General features: G+C 61.7%; 2 non-coding genes across 2 annotated transcripts; both read right to left on the bottom strand.

The window, feature by feature from the left end:
• Positions 1-655: 655 nt before the first annotated feature.
• Positions 656-808, bottom strand: LOC142794657 (5.8S ribosomal RNA). Its single transcript, XR_012892526.1, has one exon. It is a non-coding gene; the product is annotated as a 5.8S ribosomal RNA (ribosomal RNA).
• A 1,719-nt stretch (positions 809-2,527) lies between these two features.
• LOC142794651 (small subunit ribosomal RNA) lies at positions 2,528-4,342 on the bottom strand. Its single transcript, XR_012892522.1, has one exon. It is a non-coding gene; the product is annotated as a small subunit ribosomal RNA (ribosomal RNA).
• Positions 4,343-15,000: the final 10,658 nt, after the last annotated feature.

Genomic DNA, 15,000 nt, shown 5'->3' with positions numbered 1-15,000 from the left:
GCCAACGTTTCGCCAACTCGTGCGGGAGACTTTTTCCGCTTCGCGGCAAGTCGTCGCGCCGTGCTCTCCGCATCAACCGCGTACGCAGCGAACCGCAAACGTCGGGCGCAGCCTCCTCACCTCCCTGCGCTTTGCGCGCGAACGTTCCCTGTTCGCGCGGCAAAGCCTGGAGGAGGCACGGCCCCGCAGCGTGTTCGAGCGCCCGGTCTACGGGACACCCTGCTTACTTCGAGGGCAACAAGCGCAACGCAAGGCTGCGATCTCGCGCACTTTGCGCACGGCTGGAGAAGCTTTGCTGGCCGGCTTTCGCTCCTCGTGTTTACCGTGCGTTAAAGTTGCGCGTCCGTGGCTCTCGCAGCTCTTGCGCGCCCGGTCGCAGAGAGGAGTACGCAACCTCGACCGCACTTTCCCTGCAGGCTTCCTTCCGACTCGAAGTCCTGCGGCGGTCTCAACGAGGTGCCACATCCTCAATGCAGTCGGTCGCCCCCGTTTCGGTTGGGCTCTGGCACGACGGTCGCCACCGTCTCGCCCTTGAGTGGCCGCTGTTGGCGCTCGCTGTGAGGTGTTCAGCGTGCTGTCCGTGTTGCCGACGCGGTCAAAACGAGTCGACGGCTCACGTTCCCTTGTGCGCCGAAGGCTCTCTTGATATGTGATCCGACCCTCAGACAGACGAAGCCAAGGGAAGACCCAAGGCCGCAATGTGCGTTCAAAGAATCAGTGCTCAGTGTGTCCTGCAATTCACACCAAGTCTCGCAGCTGGCTGCGTTCTTCATCGACCCGAGAACCGAGTGATCCACCGCTTAGAGTCGTGAAAAAGTGTTTGTTCAATTCCGTACAGTCAAAACCAAACGTTTCTGGCACTCGGCCAAACAGTGGCCAAGAAGGGCGCTTTTCAGCGCACGCTTGGACTCCAAAACTCTGCCGCGCCTTTTTCGGCTGCCGCAAATCGAGCAAACGGTGTGTTTCGGACGGCGTTTCGCTTTCGCTACTTGCGAGTGCTTTCGTGGTCCACCCCTCTATAAATACTCGGGAGGCGTCGAAGCCGGTTCTCCAAGCCGGACCCGTAGGTATCGTTGTGTGCTCGCTCTCATTGGCCCGCCTAACCAGAAAATGCCTGCGGTACACCCATTTGGATAAGAGTGCACGCAGATGCGGGCCTCGACGGCTACACATTTCCTCGGGCGGCCGCCTCCCGGCCTCCGTGGAGCGCGGGATGCACGGTCCCATCGACAAGCCTCTCCCGTTTTTACCGTGGCGTCGCGGTTCACCACGGCAGGCGGGTCGGTCTCCTCCGCATAAAAAGGGGGACCCCCGCTTTTTGTTCCACGAAATCGCACAAGCTTTTTTCGCATCCACGGTTTGCCACCGCACACCAAAATGCCGATCCGGCTGCCTACTTTAGCCAACAGGTGGAGCCAGGCGCGCCGTACTTGCGCGGCACTTCCCACGTCCACCGAAGTCGGTGCCAAGGACCACTTTCGGCGCCGGAGCCGCGTACGAGCCTACTCGAGGCGGAAGAACGAAGCCAGCAAGGGCCTGGCCGCAAGTGCGTTCAATTGTCGGGACGTCCAAGTCCCTCGTTCTTCCGTGCTTCCTCTTTCGGCAAGTCGTTGCGGCACCTTCCCAAAGCGCGCAGACCCGCTAATCGCGACGAGCGCGACGTGGCCGTGCCGCCTTTCCCTCGGCAGCAAGCAAAACGCCTGGCAACGTCGACGCTCCCCTAACCGCGATCTCGCACCGTGTTTCGTGTGGCGAATTCAAAAGCCGGCCGGCGCTGCTGCAACCATTACGGTCGGTACGCATACGCCGCGGAGGGCGGGACGGTCATCGGAGCGTGCGGTTCCTCCATCGAGTACTGCGCACCTCGGCCGTCGCATCGCCGTGCCATGACCGGCCGCGCGTCAACGCGAACCGGTGCCAGCGAGATCCCTCGCCTGCAAGAACCGACCGGCAGCCTCCGTCACCCGAGGACGCGGAGGCGCTTGCCGCGGACGGCGGGACGGTATGCACTGGTGCACAGCGGACCCGTCACATCGCCAGTTCCTTGACCGACCGCCGACGCTTGTGCCGTTCCTCTCGTACTTGGCAGTCGCCGCGCGATTGTCGGGTCTCGTTCTTGCACGCTCGAACGGTCGGGAGGGCACTCGGCTGGCGTTTCGGGAACGCGCAGCCTCGCCTTCTACCGACGTAACCACGACTCGCCGTTCGCGCTCCGCCGCTCCTGTTTACAGTACTAGGCGGTCCCGCAGCGGTCGGGTCGCGCATTTCGAGCGCTTCGAGCCACGGTGCAGTGGCGGGTCGAAAGCCGACCTATGAGTGCGTTGCGCCGTTTGTACCCGCGTCCGCCACCTGGCCGACCGTCCAAGGTCGCGGTGTTGGCGTCCGCTGGGCGCAACAATTTGTCACGGGGTGCCGCTCCACATTCAGGCAGCCCCGTGGGGAAAAGCCGACCCCGCGTCCAAACGGGGTCAGCGGCAGAAAGTGTCGGGCGCAGACGCAGCTGAGGCGCTCACCCTTCACAATCCGTTAATGATCCTTCCGCAGGTTCACCTACGGAAACCTTGTTACGACTTTTACTTCCTCTAAATGATCAAGTTTGGTCATCTTTCCAACAGACCGGCGCAACCGAAAGGCCGCGCCGGACATCGGTCCGAAGACCTCACTAAATCATTCAATCGGTAGTAGCGACGGGCGGTGTGTACAAAGGGCAGGGACGTAATCAACGCGAGCTTATGACTCGCGCTTACTGGGAATTCCTCGTTCAAGGGGAACAATTGCAAGCCCCTATCCCAATCACGAAAGAAGTTCCACGGGTTACCCAGTCTTTTCAGACAGGGATAAAGACACGCTGCTTCCTTCAGTGTAGCGCGCGTGCGGCCCCGGACATCTAAGGGCATCACAGACCTGTTATTGCTCTGTTTCGTGCGGCTAGGAGCCGCTTGTCCCTCTAAGAAGGTTGTAAGGTGCTGGGAACCCCGCACCTATTTAATAGGCTAGAGTCTCGTTCGTTATCGGAATTAACCAGACAAATCGCTCCACCAACTAAGAACGGCCATGCACCACCATCCACCGAATCAAGAAAGAGCTCTCAATCTGTCAATCCTCCCAGTGTCCGGGCCGGGTAAGTTTTCCCGTGTTGAGTCAAATTAAGCCGCAGGCTCCACTCCTGGTGGTGCCCTTCCGTCAATTCCTTTAAGTTTCAGCTTTGCAACCATACTTCCCCCGGAACCCAAATACTTTGGTTTCCCGGAAGCTGCCCGCCGAGTCATTTGAGTAACTCAGGCGGATCGCTGGTTGGCATCGTTTATGGTCAGAACTAGGGCGGTATCTGATCGCCTTCGAACCTCTGACTTTCGTTCTTGATCAATGAAAACATTCTTGGCAAATGCTTTCGCAGTAGTTCGTCTTGCGACGGTCCAAGAATTTCACCTCTAGCGCCGCAATACGAATGCCCCCGTCCGTCCCTCTTAATCATTACCTCGTATTCCAAAAACCAACAGAACAGAAACGAGGTCTTGTTCTATTATTCCATGCAAGTTTATTCAGGCGACTCGCCTGCGTTGAGCACTCTAATTTTTTCAAAGTAAAAGCACCGGCCATCTCGAGGCACACAATGAAGTGCACCAAGAAAGAACCGGCATGATGTTCAGTCCGAGCCGTCGCATCGGGTAGATGCACTACTCGTCTGGAACTGAGATCCAACTACGAGCTTTTTAACCGCAGCAGCTTTAGTATACGCTATTGGAGCTGGAATTACCGCGGCTGCTGGCACCAGACTTGCCCTCCAATTGATCCTCGTTAAAGGATTTAGAGTGTACTCATTTCAATTACGGGGCCTCAAAAGAGTCCCGTATTGTTATTTTTCGTCACTACCTCCCCGTGCCGGGAGTGGGTAATTTGCGCGCCTGCTGCCTTCCTTGGATGTGGTAGCCGTTTCTCAGGCTCCCTCTCCGGAATCGAACCCTGATTCTCCGTTACCCGTAACAACCATGGTAAGCAAGTAACCTACCATCGAAAGTTGATAAGGCAGACACTTGAAAGAAACGTCGCCGGCTCGTGGCCATGCGATCAGCACAAAGTTATCCAGAGTCACCACACAATACGGGCCGAAACCCGATCGATCTTGGTCTAATAAAAGCACCCGTTACCCAAAGGGCTCCAGGCTCACTGCATGTATTAGCTCTAGAATTGCCACAGTTATCCAAGTAGGAAGAAACGATCTAAGGAACCATAACTGATTTAATGAGCCATTCGCGGTTTCGCCTTATTTCGGCATGTACTTAGACATGCATGGCTTAATCTTTGAGACAAGCATATGATTACTGGCAGGATCAACCAGGTAATCGTTCGACTGCGCGTCCGTCCTCGCCTTCGGCGGGCCGGACGCAGTCTGTGTGCGGCGGAGGCCACCTTCAGGCGCCCCAACACGCTTATTTTGCACTCCGAGATGACGGCGTTCGAGCTCGCTACGGCACAACCTTCCCGAAAGACGAGTGGGAGCCGTGCGGCAAGAAGCACGTTCATGCTCGCTCTTTTTCGTTGCATCGACTCGGTCGCGCCGTGCGGGTTGCCCAAGCCCGCTGCACTGTCGGTGGACCGGCCGGAACTAGCAACGGAGCCGAGACTGCAAAGCCGCCAGACGACGGGTCACGCCCGCGTCTTCGGCGCTTTCGCATCTGAATCGCCCGAGGACGACACGGAACACACCTCGATATCGTGGTAAAACGGCACCGTCCGACAACCAGCCCCTAACGCATCAAGCGGATGAGGCTGCAGACGACTGCCGTGGATTCCCCTGGAGCAGACCCGAGGACACGCTTGACGAGGCCGAAGCCCGCCGCATATCAGACACCCGGTCGCTTTCGCGTACGCCGCTCACGAGAACCCCCACATAATAGCAGCGATAAGTACCCAGACCTCCTTGGGCACTAATACGAGCGTACTCGAGAAAATTTCACCGCGGGTGTGCCCCGAAACGTGTGGCACGTTGAGCGTGCCACAAGTCTACGTCGCTCTCAAACCCGCCGAGGTCGTAGAATTTGCGACCCTACTCACGAAATTCCCACCGAGGATACGGCCGCAAACGTACCGCACCTTGGGTAGGCCACGAGTTTGTGCAACACTACGCTGACGGCACAGCACCGAGGTCGTGCGCGCACGCACGGGAAAATTCCGCCGCGGTTTCTGCCGAAAACGTGAGGCACCACGACTCTCCGCAAGTTCGCGTCGACTGCGAAAGACCGAAGTCGTGAACGACGTGTCCGCTACTCGCCGCCGACACGCTGGACACCAAACGTACAACGACTCGACGGCGTCGTAGAGGCCCACGACGCGGTTTTCCTTAACGACGTCTCGGCGTGGCACCGACAGGTTAGAACGGCCGACCAACGTTCCCTGTCCGCCGTTCGGCTCAGTCGAAGGGCTCGGCGACTTCGGCAACGCTGCGAAGCCGCACGGTGACGCACGCCATGTCCCCATTTTTTTTTTTTTTTTCTTTCTGCGTCTGCCGGGGTGCCCCTATAATAGCAGCGATAAGCACCCAGACCGCCGTGGGTCGCTCGCCCCGGCTGACGTGGTTTTTCGTACTCCTGCGGCGGTCGCCGTCAAGCACGTCCAAATACGCTACTTTCGTGGGCGCATTCACGCTCTTTCGCTTCGCCGGAGTGCCAGCACTCACTCTGCCAAAAACGGCGAACATCCGAGCGGCGGTTCCCACTTTTGCGTCGGCGTCGCAAACCCCGCCCCGGCAGACGAGGTTTGCCGTACTCGTGCGACGGTGGCCGGCGGGCACGTCGAAAGACGCCGATATCGTGCGCGAATTGGCGCACCTTGGCTTCACCGGAGTGCCGCCACTGACTCCTCCAAAAACGGCGAAGATCCGAGCGGCGCTTCCCACTTTCGCATCGGCGTCCCGAACTCCGCCCCGGCTGACGCGGTTTACCGTACTCGTGCGACGGTCGCCGGCGAGCACGTGGAAAGACGCCGATATCGTGCCCGAATCGGCTCCGTTCGGCTTCGCCGGAGTGCCAGCACTGGCTCGGCGAAAGACGACGAACATCCGAGCGACGGTTCTCACTATTGCGTACGCGTCGCAAACCCCGCCCCGGCAGACGCACTTTGCCGTACTCGTGCGACGGTCGCCGGCGAGCACGTAGAAAGACGCCGATATCGTGCCGGAATCGGCCCCGTTTGGCTTCGCCGGAGTGCCAGCACTCACTCGGCCACAAACGGCGAACATCCGAGCGGCGGTTCCCACTTAGCCGTCGGCGTCCCGAACTCCGCCCCGGCAGACGCGGTTGCCGAGCTCGTGCGACTAGCGACCGCGAAGCCGTCTCGCGACGCCGCTTTCGTGCGCGGCTCCCACTGCGACCTGGGTCACCCGAGGTCGACGAGCAAGAAAGAATGTCGAAAAAAAATTTTTTTTTTTTTTGCGTCTGCCGGGGTGCCCCTATAATAGCAGCGATAAGCACCCAGACCGCCATGGGTCGCTCGCCCCGGCTGACGTGGTTTTTCGTTTTCCTGCGGTGGTCGTCGTCAAGCACGTCCAAACACGCCACTTTCGTGGGCGCATTCGCGCTCTTTCGCTTCGCCGGAGTGCCAGCACTCACTCTGCCAAAAACGGCGAACATCCTAGTGGCGGTTCCCACTTTTGCGTCGGCGTCGCCAACCCCGCCCCGGCATACGCGGTTTGCCGTACTCGTGCGGCGGTGGCCGGCGGGCACGTCGAAAGACACCGATATCGTGCGCGAGTCGATGCTTCTTGGTCTCGCAGGAGGGCCGCCACTCACTCCTGCAAAAACGGCGAAGATCCGAGCGGCGCTTCCCACTTTTTCGTCGGCATCGCAAACCTCGCCCCGGCAGACGCGCTTTGCCGTACTCGTGCGACGGTCGCCGGCGAGCACGTCGAAATACGCCGATATCGTGCCCGAATCGGCCCCGTTTCGCTTCGCCGGAGTGCCAGCACTCACTCGGCCAAAAACGGCGAACATCCGAGCAGCGGTACCCACTTAGCCGTCGGCATCCCGAACTCCGCGCCGGCTGACGCGGTTGCCGAGCTCGTGCGACTAGCGACCGCGAACGCGTCTCGCGACGCCGCTTTCGTGCGCGGCTCCCATTGCGACCTGGGTTACCCGAGCTCGACCAGCAAAAAAGAAGGTCGAAAAAAAATTTTTTTTTTCTGCGTCTGCCGGGGTGCCCCTATAATAGCAGCGATAAGCACCCAGACCGCCGTGGGTCGCTCGCCCCGGCTGACGTGGTTTTTCGTACTCCTGCAGCGGTCGCCGTCAAGCACGTCCAAATACGCCACTTTCGTGGGCGCTTTCGCGCTCTTTCGCGTCGCCGGTGTGCCAGCACTCACTCTGCCAAAAACGGCGAACATCCTAGTGGCGGTTCCCACTTTTGCGTCGGCGTCGCCAACCCCGCCCCGGCATACGCGGTTTGCCGTACTCGTGCGGCGGTGGCCGGCGGGCACGTCGAAAGACACCGATATCGTGCGCGAGTCGATGCTTCTTGGTCTCGCAGGAGGGCCGCCACTCACTCCTGCAAAAACGGCGAAGATCCGAGCGGCGCTTCCCACTTTTTCGTCGGCATCGCAAACCTCGCCCCGGCAGACGCGCTTTGCCGTACTCGTGCGACGGTCGCCGGCGAGCACGTCGAAATACGCCGATATCGTGCCCGAATCGGCCCCGTTTCGCTTCGCCGGAGTGCCAGCACTCACTCGGCCAAAAACGGCGAACATCCGAGCAGCGGTACCCACTTAGCCGTCGGCATCCCGAACTCCGCGCCGGCTGACGCGGTTGCCGAGCTCGTGCGACTAGCGACCGCGAACGCGTCTCGCGACGCCGCTTTCGTGCGCGGCTCCCATTGCGACCTGGGTTACCCGAGCTCGACCAGCAAAAAAGAAGGTCGAAAAAAAATTTTTTTTTTCTGCGTCTGCCGGGGTGCCCCTATAATAGCAGCGATAAGCACCCAGACCGCCGTGGGTCGCTCGCCCCGGCTGACGTGGTTTTTCGTACTCCTGCAGCGGTCGCCGTCAAGCACGTCCAAATACGCCACTTTCGTGGGCGCTTTCGCGCTCTTTCGCGTCGCCGGTGTGCCAGCACTCACTCTGCCAAAAACGGCCAACATCCGAGCGGCGGTTCCCACTTTTGCGTCGGCGTCGTAAACCCCGCCCCGGCAGACGCGGTTTGCCCTACTCGTTCGACGGTCGCCGGCGAGCGCGTCGAAAGACGCCGATATCGTGCGCTAATTGGCGCTCCTTGGCTTCTCCGGAGTGCCGCCACTCACTCCTCCAAAAACGGCGAAGATCCGAGCGGCGTTCTCCACTTTCGCATCGGCGTCCCGAACTCCGCCCGGGCTGACGCGGTTTACCGTACTCGTGCGACGGTCGCCGCCGGGCACGTCGAAAGACGCCGATATCGTGCCGTAATCGGCCCCGTTTGGCTTCGCCCGAGTGCCAGCACTCACTCGGCCAAAAACGGCGAACATCCGAGCAGCGTTTCCCACTTTCGCATCGGCGTCCCGAAGCCCGCCCCGGCAGACGCGGTTTGCCCTACTCGAGCGACGGTCGCCGGCGATCACGTCGAAAGGCGCCGAATTCGTGCACGAATCGATGCTTCTTGGTCTCGCAGGAGGGCCGCCACTCACTCCTGCAAAAACGGCGAAGATCCGAGTTGCGCTTCCCACTTTTTCGTCGGCGTCCCGAACTACGCCCCGGCTGACGCGGTTTACCGTACTCGTGCGACGGTCGCCGGCGGGCACTTCAAAATACGCCGATTTCGTGGGCGCATTCACGCTGTTTCGCTTCCCCGGAGTGCCAACACTCACTCTGCCGAAAGCGGCGATCATCCGAGCGGCGGTTCCCACTTTTGCGTCGGCTTCGCAAACGGCGCCCCGGCAGACGCGCTCGTGCGACGTACTCGTGCGACGGTCGCCGGCGAGCACGTCGAAAGACGCCGATATCGTGCTCGAATCGACCCCGTTTCGCTTCGCCGGAGTGCTGCCAGTCACGGCGCAGAGAACGGCGAACAAGTGTTTTTTTTTTTTTTTCCTAGAATTTGTGTTATAGAAGGCACATTTGATATCGGACGATAATTTTCAACTTTATCACGCGCACCGATTTTCGTGTAGAGGTTTGCAAGTTTATGGGAATTTCTCCACTTGGAATAATGCGATTTAGTAGTACTACGAGAACTTCATGGATGTACTCAAGGGTACGGGGCAAGTCAGTTACGTCAACACCTGCAGATTTTTTACACTTCAAACTGAAAATTGTTGGTTGTGAGTCCTCGTGTGATATTAAAGGCCGATTCGCTAACACATAGAACAAAGAAAGAAAGGAAGAAAAAACGCCCGCGCTCGCTCAAGAAACCTGGGTTCGCAACAAGTGGCAACAACAAGCAACCGAGCGAGTGCGCCAAAACCCGTGGCGGCCGAACAAACGCGAAGTCCCAACCGCGTCAGCCGGGGCGGCACGGGACAGGAAAAATCACTTCAGCCGGGGCGGCGGGGCACCGAATAAACCTCGTCACCTCGTCGCAGGATAAAAGAGGAAACAAAAAGTCTAAACAGCGTCTGCTGGAGCGAATGCGTAATAAAACAACAACAACAACAAAAAAAAAACACCCGCGCTCAAGAAGTCTGCAATCCTCACAAAAGGCGACTGTGACCGAGCAGCGTCAGCCGGGGCCGTGCGGAAACGGAAAAACCGCGACTACCGGGGCGTCGAGGCACCGAAAAATCCACTTCAGCCGCGGCGAAAAAAAAAACAAAAAGAAAGACGGAGGGGGGGGGGGGGAACCACGTCTGCCGGGGCGAAGGAAAAAAAAAAACGCGTCTGCCGGGGCGAGCCCGGGTGCGGCACCACCGGGAAAACTGTGGCAAACAGACATGGCGATCGAGTGAGTGGGCCGCCAGCCAGGCTCAGCCAAAAAGTGCAAAGTCCGAACTGCGTCAGCCGGGGCGGCAAAAACCGCGTCAGCCGGGGCGGCGCAAAAAACCGCGTCTGCCGGGGCGGCACGAAACCGCGTCAGCCGGGGCGGGGCGAAAACTGCGTCAGCCGGGGCGAAAAGAAAAAAAAAAAACGCGTCTGCCGGGGCAAGCCCGGGTGCGGCACCACCGGGAAAACTGTGGCAAACAGACATGGCGATCGAGTGAGTGGGCCGCCAGCCAGGCACAGCCGAAAAGTGCAAAGTCCGAACCGTGTCAGCCGGGGCGACGCAAAAACCGCGTCAGCCGGGGCGGCGCGAAAACCGCGTCAGCCGGGGCGGCACGAAACCGCGTCAGCCGGGGCGGCGCGAAAACTGCGTCAGCCGGGGCGGCGCGAAAACCTCGTCAGCCGGGGCGAGCGAAAAGGGGGGGGGGGAACCACGTCTGCCGGGGCGAAAGAAAAAAAAAACGCGTCTGCCGGGGCGAGCCCGGGTGCGGCACCACCGGGAAGACTGTGGCAAACAGACATGGCGATCGAGTGAGTGGGCCGCCAGCCAGGCTCAGCCCAAAAAGTGCCAAGTCCGAACTGCGTCAGCCGGGGCGGCAAAAACCGCGTCAGCCGGGGCGGCGCGAAAACCGCGTCTGCCGGGGCGGCGCGAAAACTGCGTCTGCCGGGGCGAGCCCGGGTGCGGCACCACCGGGAAAACTGTGGCAAACAGACATGGCGATCGAGTGAGTGGGCCGCCAGCCAGGCACAGCCGAAAAGTGCTAAGTCCGAACTGCGTCTGCCGGGGCGGCACGAAACCGCGTCAGCCGGGGCGGCGCGAAAACCGCGTCTGCCGGGGCGGCACGAAACCGCGTCAGCCGGGGCGGCGCGAAAACTGCGTCAGCCGGGGCGAGCCCGGGTGCGGCACCACCGGGAAAACTGTGGCAAACAGACATGGCGATCGAGTGAGTGGGCCGCCAGCCAGGCACAGCCGAAAAGTGCTAAGTCCGAACTGCGTCTGCCGGGGCGGCACGAAACCGCGTCAGCCGGGGCGGCGCGAAAACCGCGTCTGCCGGGGCGGCACGAAACCGCGTCAGCCGGGGCGGCGCGAAAACTGCGTCAGCCGGGGCGAGCCCGGGTGCGGCACCACCGGGAAAACTGTGGCAAACAGACATGGCGATCGAGTGAGTGGGCCGCCAGCCAGGCACAGCCGAAAAGTGCTAAGTCCGAACTGCGTCAGCCGGGGCGGCAAAAACCGCGTCAGCCGGGGCGGCGCAAAAAACCGCGTCTGCCGGGGCGGCACGAAACCGCGTCAGCCGGGGCGGCGCGAAAACTGCGTCAGCCGGGGCGAAAGAAAAAAAAAAAAACGCGTCTGCCGGGGCGAGCCCGGGTGCGGCACCACCGGGAAAACTGTGGCAAACAGACATGGCGATCGAGTGAGTGGGCCGCCAGCCAGGCACAGCCGAAAAGTGCTAAGTCCGAACTGCGTCTGCCGGGGCGGCACGAAACCGCGTCAGCCGGGGCGGCGCGAAAACCGCGTCTGCCGGGGCGGCACGAAACCGCGTCAGCCGGGGCGGCGCGAAAACTGCGTCAGCCGGGGCGAGCCCGGGTGCGGCACCACCGGGAAAACTGTGGCAAACAGACATGGCGATCGAGTGAGTGGGCCGCCAGCCAGGCACAGCCGAAAAGTGCTAAGTCCGAACTGCGTCTGCCGGGGCGGCACGAAACCGCGTCAGCCGGGGCGGCGCGAAAACCGCGTCTGCCGGGGCGGCACGAAACCGCGTCAGCCGGGGCGGCGCGAAAACTGCGTCAGCCGGGGCGAGCCCGGGTGCGGCACCACCGGGAAAACTGTGGCAAACAGACATGGCGATCGAGTGAGTGGGCCGCCAGCCAGGCACAGCCGAAAAGTGCAAAGTCCGAACCGTGTCAGCCGGGGCGACGCAAAAACCGCGTCAGCCGGGGCGGCGCGAAAACCGCGTCAGCCGGGGCGGCACGAAACCGCGTCAGCCGGGGCGGCGCGAAAACTGCGTCAGCCGGGGCGGCGCGAAAACCTCGTCAGCCGGGGCGAGCGAAAAGGGGGGGGGGGGGAACCACGTCTGCCGGGGCGAAAGAAAAAAAAAACGCGTCTGCCGGGGCGAGCCCGGGTGCGGCACCACCGGGAAGACTGTGGCAAACAGACATGGCGATCGAGTGAGTGGGCCGCCAGCCAGGCTCAGCCCAAAAAGTGCCAAGTCCGAACTGCGTCAGCCGGGGCGGCAAAAACCGCGTCAGCCGGGGCGGCGCGAAAACCGCGTCTGCCGGGGCGGCGCGAAAACTGCGTCAGCCGGGGCGAGCCCGGGTGCGGCACCACCGGGAAAACTGTGGCTAACAGACATGGCGATCGAGTGAGTGGGCCACCAGCCAGGCTCAGCCAAAAAGTGCCAAGTCCGAACTGCGTCAGCCGGGGCGGCAAAAACCGCGTCAGCCGGGGCGGTGCAAAAAAACCGCGTCTGCCTGGGGCGGCACGAAACCGCGTCAGCCGGGGCGGCGCGAAAACTGCGTCAGCCGGGGCGAAAGAAAAAAAAAAACGCGTCTGCCGGGGCGAGCCCGGGTGCGGCACCACCGGGAAAACTGTGGCAAACAGACATGGCGATCGAGTGAGTGGGCCGCCAGCCAGGCACAGCCGAAAAGTGCTAAGTCCGAACTGCGTCTGCCGGGGCGGCACGAAACCGCGTCAGCCGGGGCGGCGCGAAAACCGCGTCTGCCGGGGCGGCACGAAACCGCGTCAGCCGGGGCGGCGCGAAAACTGCGTCAGCCGGGGCGAGCCCGGGTGCGGCACCACCGGGAAAACTGTGGCAAACAGACATGGCGATCGAGTGAGTGGGCCGCCAGCCAGGCACAGCCGAAAAGTGCTAAGTCCGAACTGCGTCTGCCGGGGCGGCACGAAACCGCGTCAGCCGGGGCGGCGCGAAAACCGCGTCTGCCGGGGCGGCACGAAACCGCGTCAGCCGGGGCGGCGCGAAAACTGCGTCAGCCGGGGCGAGCCCGGGTGCGGCACCACCGGGAAAACTGTGGCAAACAGACATGGCGATCGAGTGAGTGGGCCGCCAGCCAGGCACAGCCGAAAAGTGCTAAGTCCGAACTGCGTCAGCCGGGGCGGCAAAAACCGCGTCAGCCGGGGCGGCGCAAAAAACCGCGTCTGCCGGGGCGGCACGAAACCGCGTCAGCCGGGGCGGCGCGAAAACTGCGTCAGCCGGGGCGAAAGAAAAAAAAAAACGCGTCTGCCGGGGCGAGCCCGGGTGCGGCACCACCGGGAAAACTGTGGCAAACAGACATGGCGATCGAGTGAGTGGGCCGCCAGCCAGGCACAGCCGAAAAGTGCTAAGTCCGAACTGCGTCTGCCGGGGCGGCACGAAACCGCGTCAGCCGGGGCGGCGCGAAAACCGCGTCTGCCGGGGCGGCACGAAACCGCGTCAGCCGGGGCGGCGCGAAAACTGCGTCAGCCGGGGCGAGCCCGGGTGCGGCACCACCGGGAAAACTGTGGCAAACAGACATGGCGATTGAGTGAGTGGGCCGCCAGCCAGGCACAGCCGAAAAGTGCTAAGTCCGAACTGCGTCTGCCGGGGCGGCACGAAACCGCGTCAGCCGGGGCGGCGCGAAAACCGCGTCTGCCGGGGCGGCACGAAACCGCGTCAGCCGGGGCGGCGCGAAAACTGCGTCAGCCGGGGCGAGCCCGGGTGCGGCACCACCGGGAAAACTGTGGCAAACAGACATGGCGATCGAGTGAGTGGGCCGCCAGCCAGGCACAGCCGAAAAGTGCTAAGTCCGAACTGCGTCTGCCGGGGCGGCACGAAACCGCGTCAGCCGGGGCGGCGCGAAAACCGCGTCTGCCGGGGCGGCACGAAACCGCGTCAGCCGGGGCGGCGCGAAAACTGCGTCAGCCGGGGCGAGCCCGGGTGCGGCACCACCGGGAAAACTGTGGCAAACAGACATGGCGATCGAGTGAGTGGGCCGCCAGCCAGGCACAGCCGAAAAGTGCAAAGTCCGAACCGTGTCAGCCGGGGCGACGCAAAAACCGCGTCAGCCGGGGCGGCGCGAAAACCGCGTCTGCCGGGGCGGCACGAAACCGCGTCAGCCGGGGCGGCGCGAAAACTGCGTCAGCCGGGGCGAGCCCGGGTGCGGCACCACCGGGAAAACTGTGGCAAACAGACATGGCGATCGAGTGAGTGGGCCGCCAGCCAGGCACAGCCGAAAAGTGCTAAGTCCGAACTGCGTCAGCCGGGGCGGCAAAAACCGCGTCAGCCGGGGCGGCGCAAAAACCGCGTCTGCCGGGGCGAAATAAAAAAAAAAAACAAAGAAAAAAGCCCGCGCTTAATCAAAAGAAAACAAAGAAAAAAGCTTGCGCTTAATCAAAAGAAAACAAACAAAAAAAGTTCGCGCTTAAGCCTGGCGGTGGAACCACCGGGGCAAACAGACCTGGCGATCGAGTGAGTGGGCCGCCAGCCAGGCACAGCCAAAAAGTGCAAAGTCCGAACCGCGTCAGCCGGGGCGGCGCGAAAACCGCGTCAGCCGGGGCGGCGCGAAAACCGCGTCAGCCGGGGCGGCGCAAAAACCGCGTCAGCCGGGGCGGCGCAAAAACTGCGTCAGCCGGGGCGGCACGGAAAAACGAAAACCGCGTCAGCCGGGGCGACATCAAAATGAGGAAAAAAAAAAAAAAACTGCCTTAGGACACCTGCGTACACTTTCATGCGTTTGGGCATATCTCTCTGTAACACGCGCGCCCCTCGTTACGCGCGGCACTCTGTTTTCTCCGACACCCATATTTCGGCGGCATGTGGCACGCGCGCCCGTCCCTACGCACGGCACACCGCAGTGCTTTCTCGATATTTTTCTTTTCCTCCAACACCGTCATCTATAGGCTTTTAGTGACCTGTTGCTCGTGGCACAAGTTCGCTTGCTCTGACACCTCTTGCATGCGCACCGTTTTTGCGCACGGTGCTATGCCGCAAAGCACGGCAGTCGCATGCGTTTCTCTCAGGCACCTCTTTTTTGACACAACGCTGTGGTGCTTAGAAACACACGCGCCGCTTTTGCGCACAGAACTCCAC

Source organism: Rhipicephalus microplus, unplaced genomic scaffold (assembly GCF_043290135.1).
Source record: "Rhipicephalus microplus isolate Deutch F79 unplaced genomic scaffold, USDA_Rmic scaffold_468, whole genome shotgun sequence".
In the NCBI taxonomy this organism is placed as follows: domain Eukaryota; kingdom Metazoa; phylum Arthropoda; class Arachnida; order Ixodida; family Ixodidae; genus Rhipicephalus; species Rhipicephalus microplus.
The sequence above is the reverse complement of the archived record's forward strand: the minus strand, read 5'-3'. Positions and strand labels throughout refer to the sequence as shown.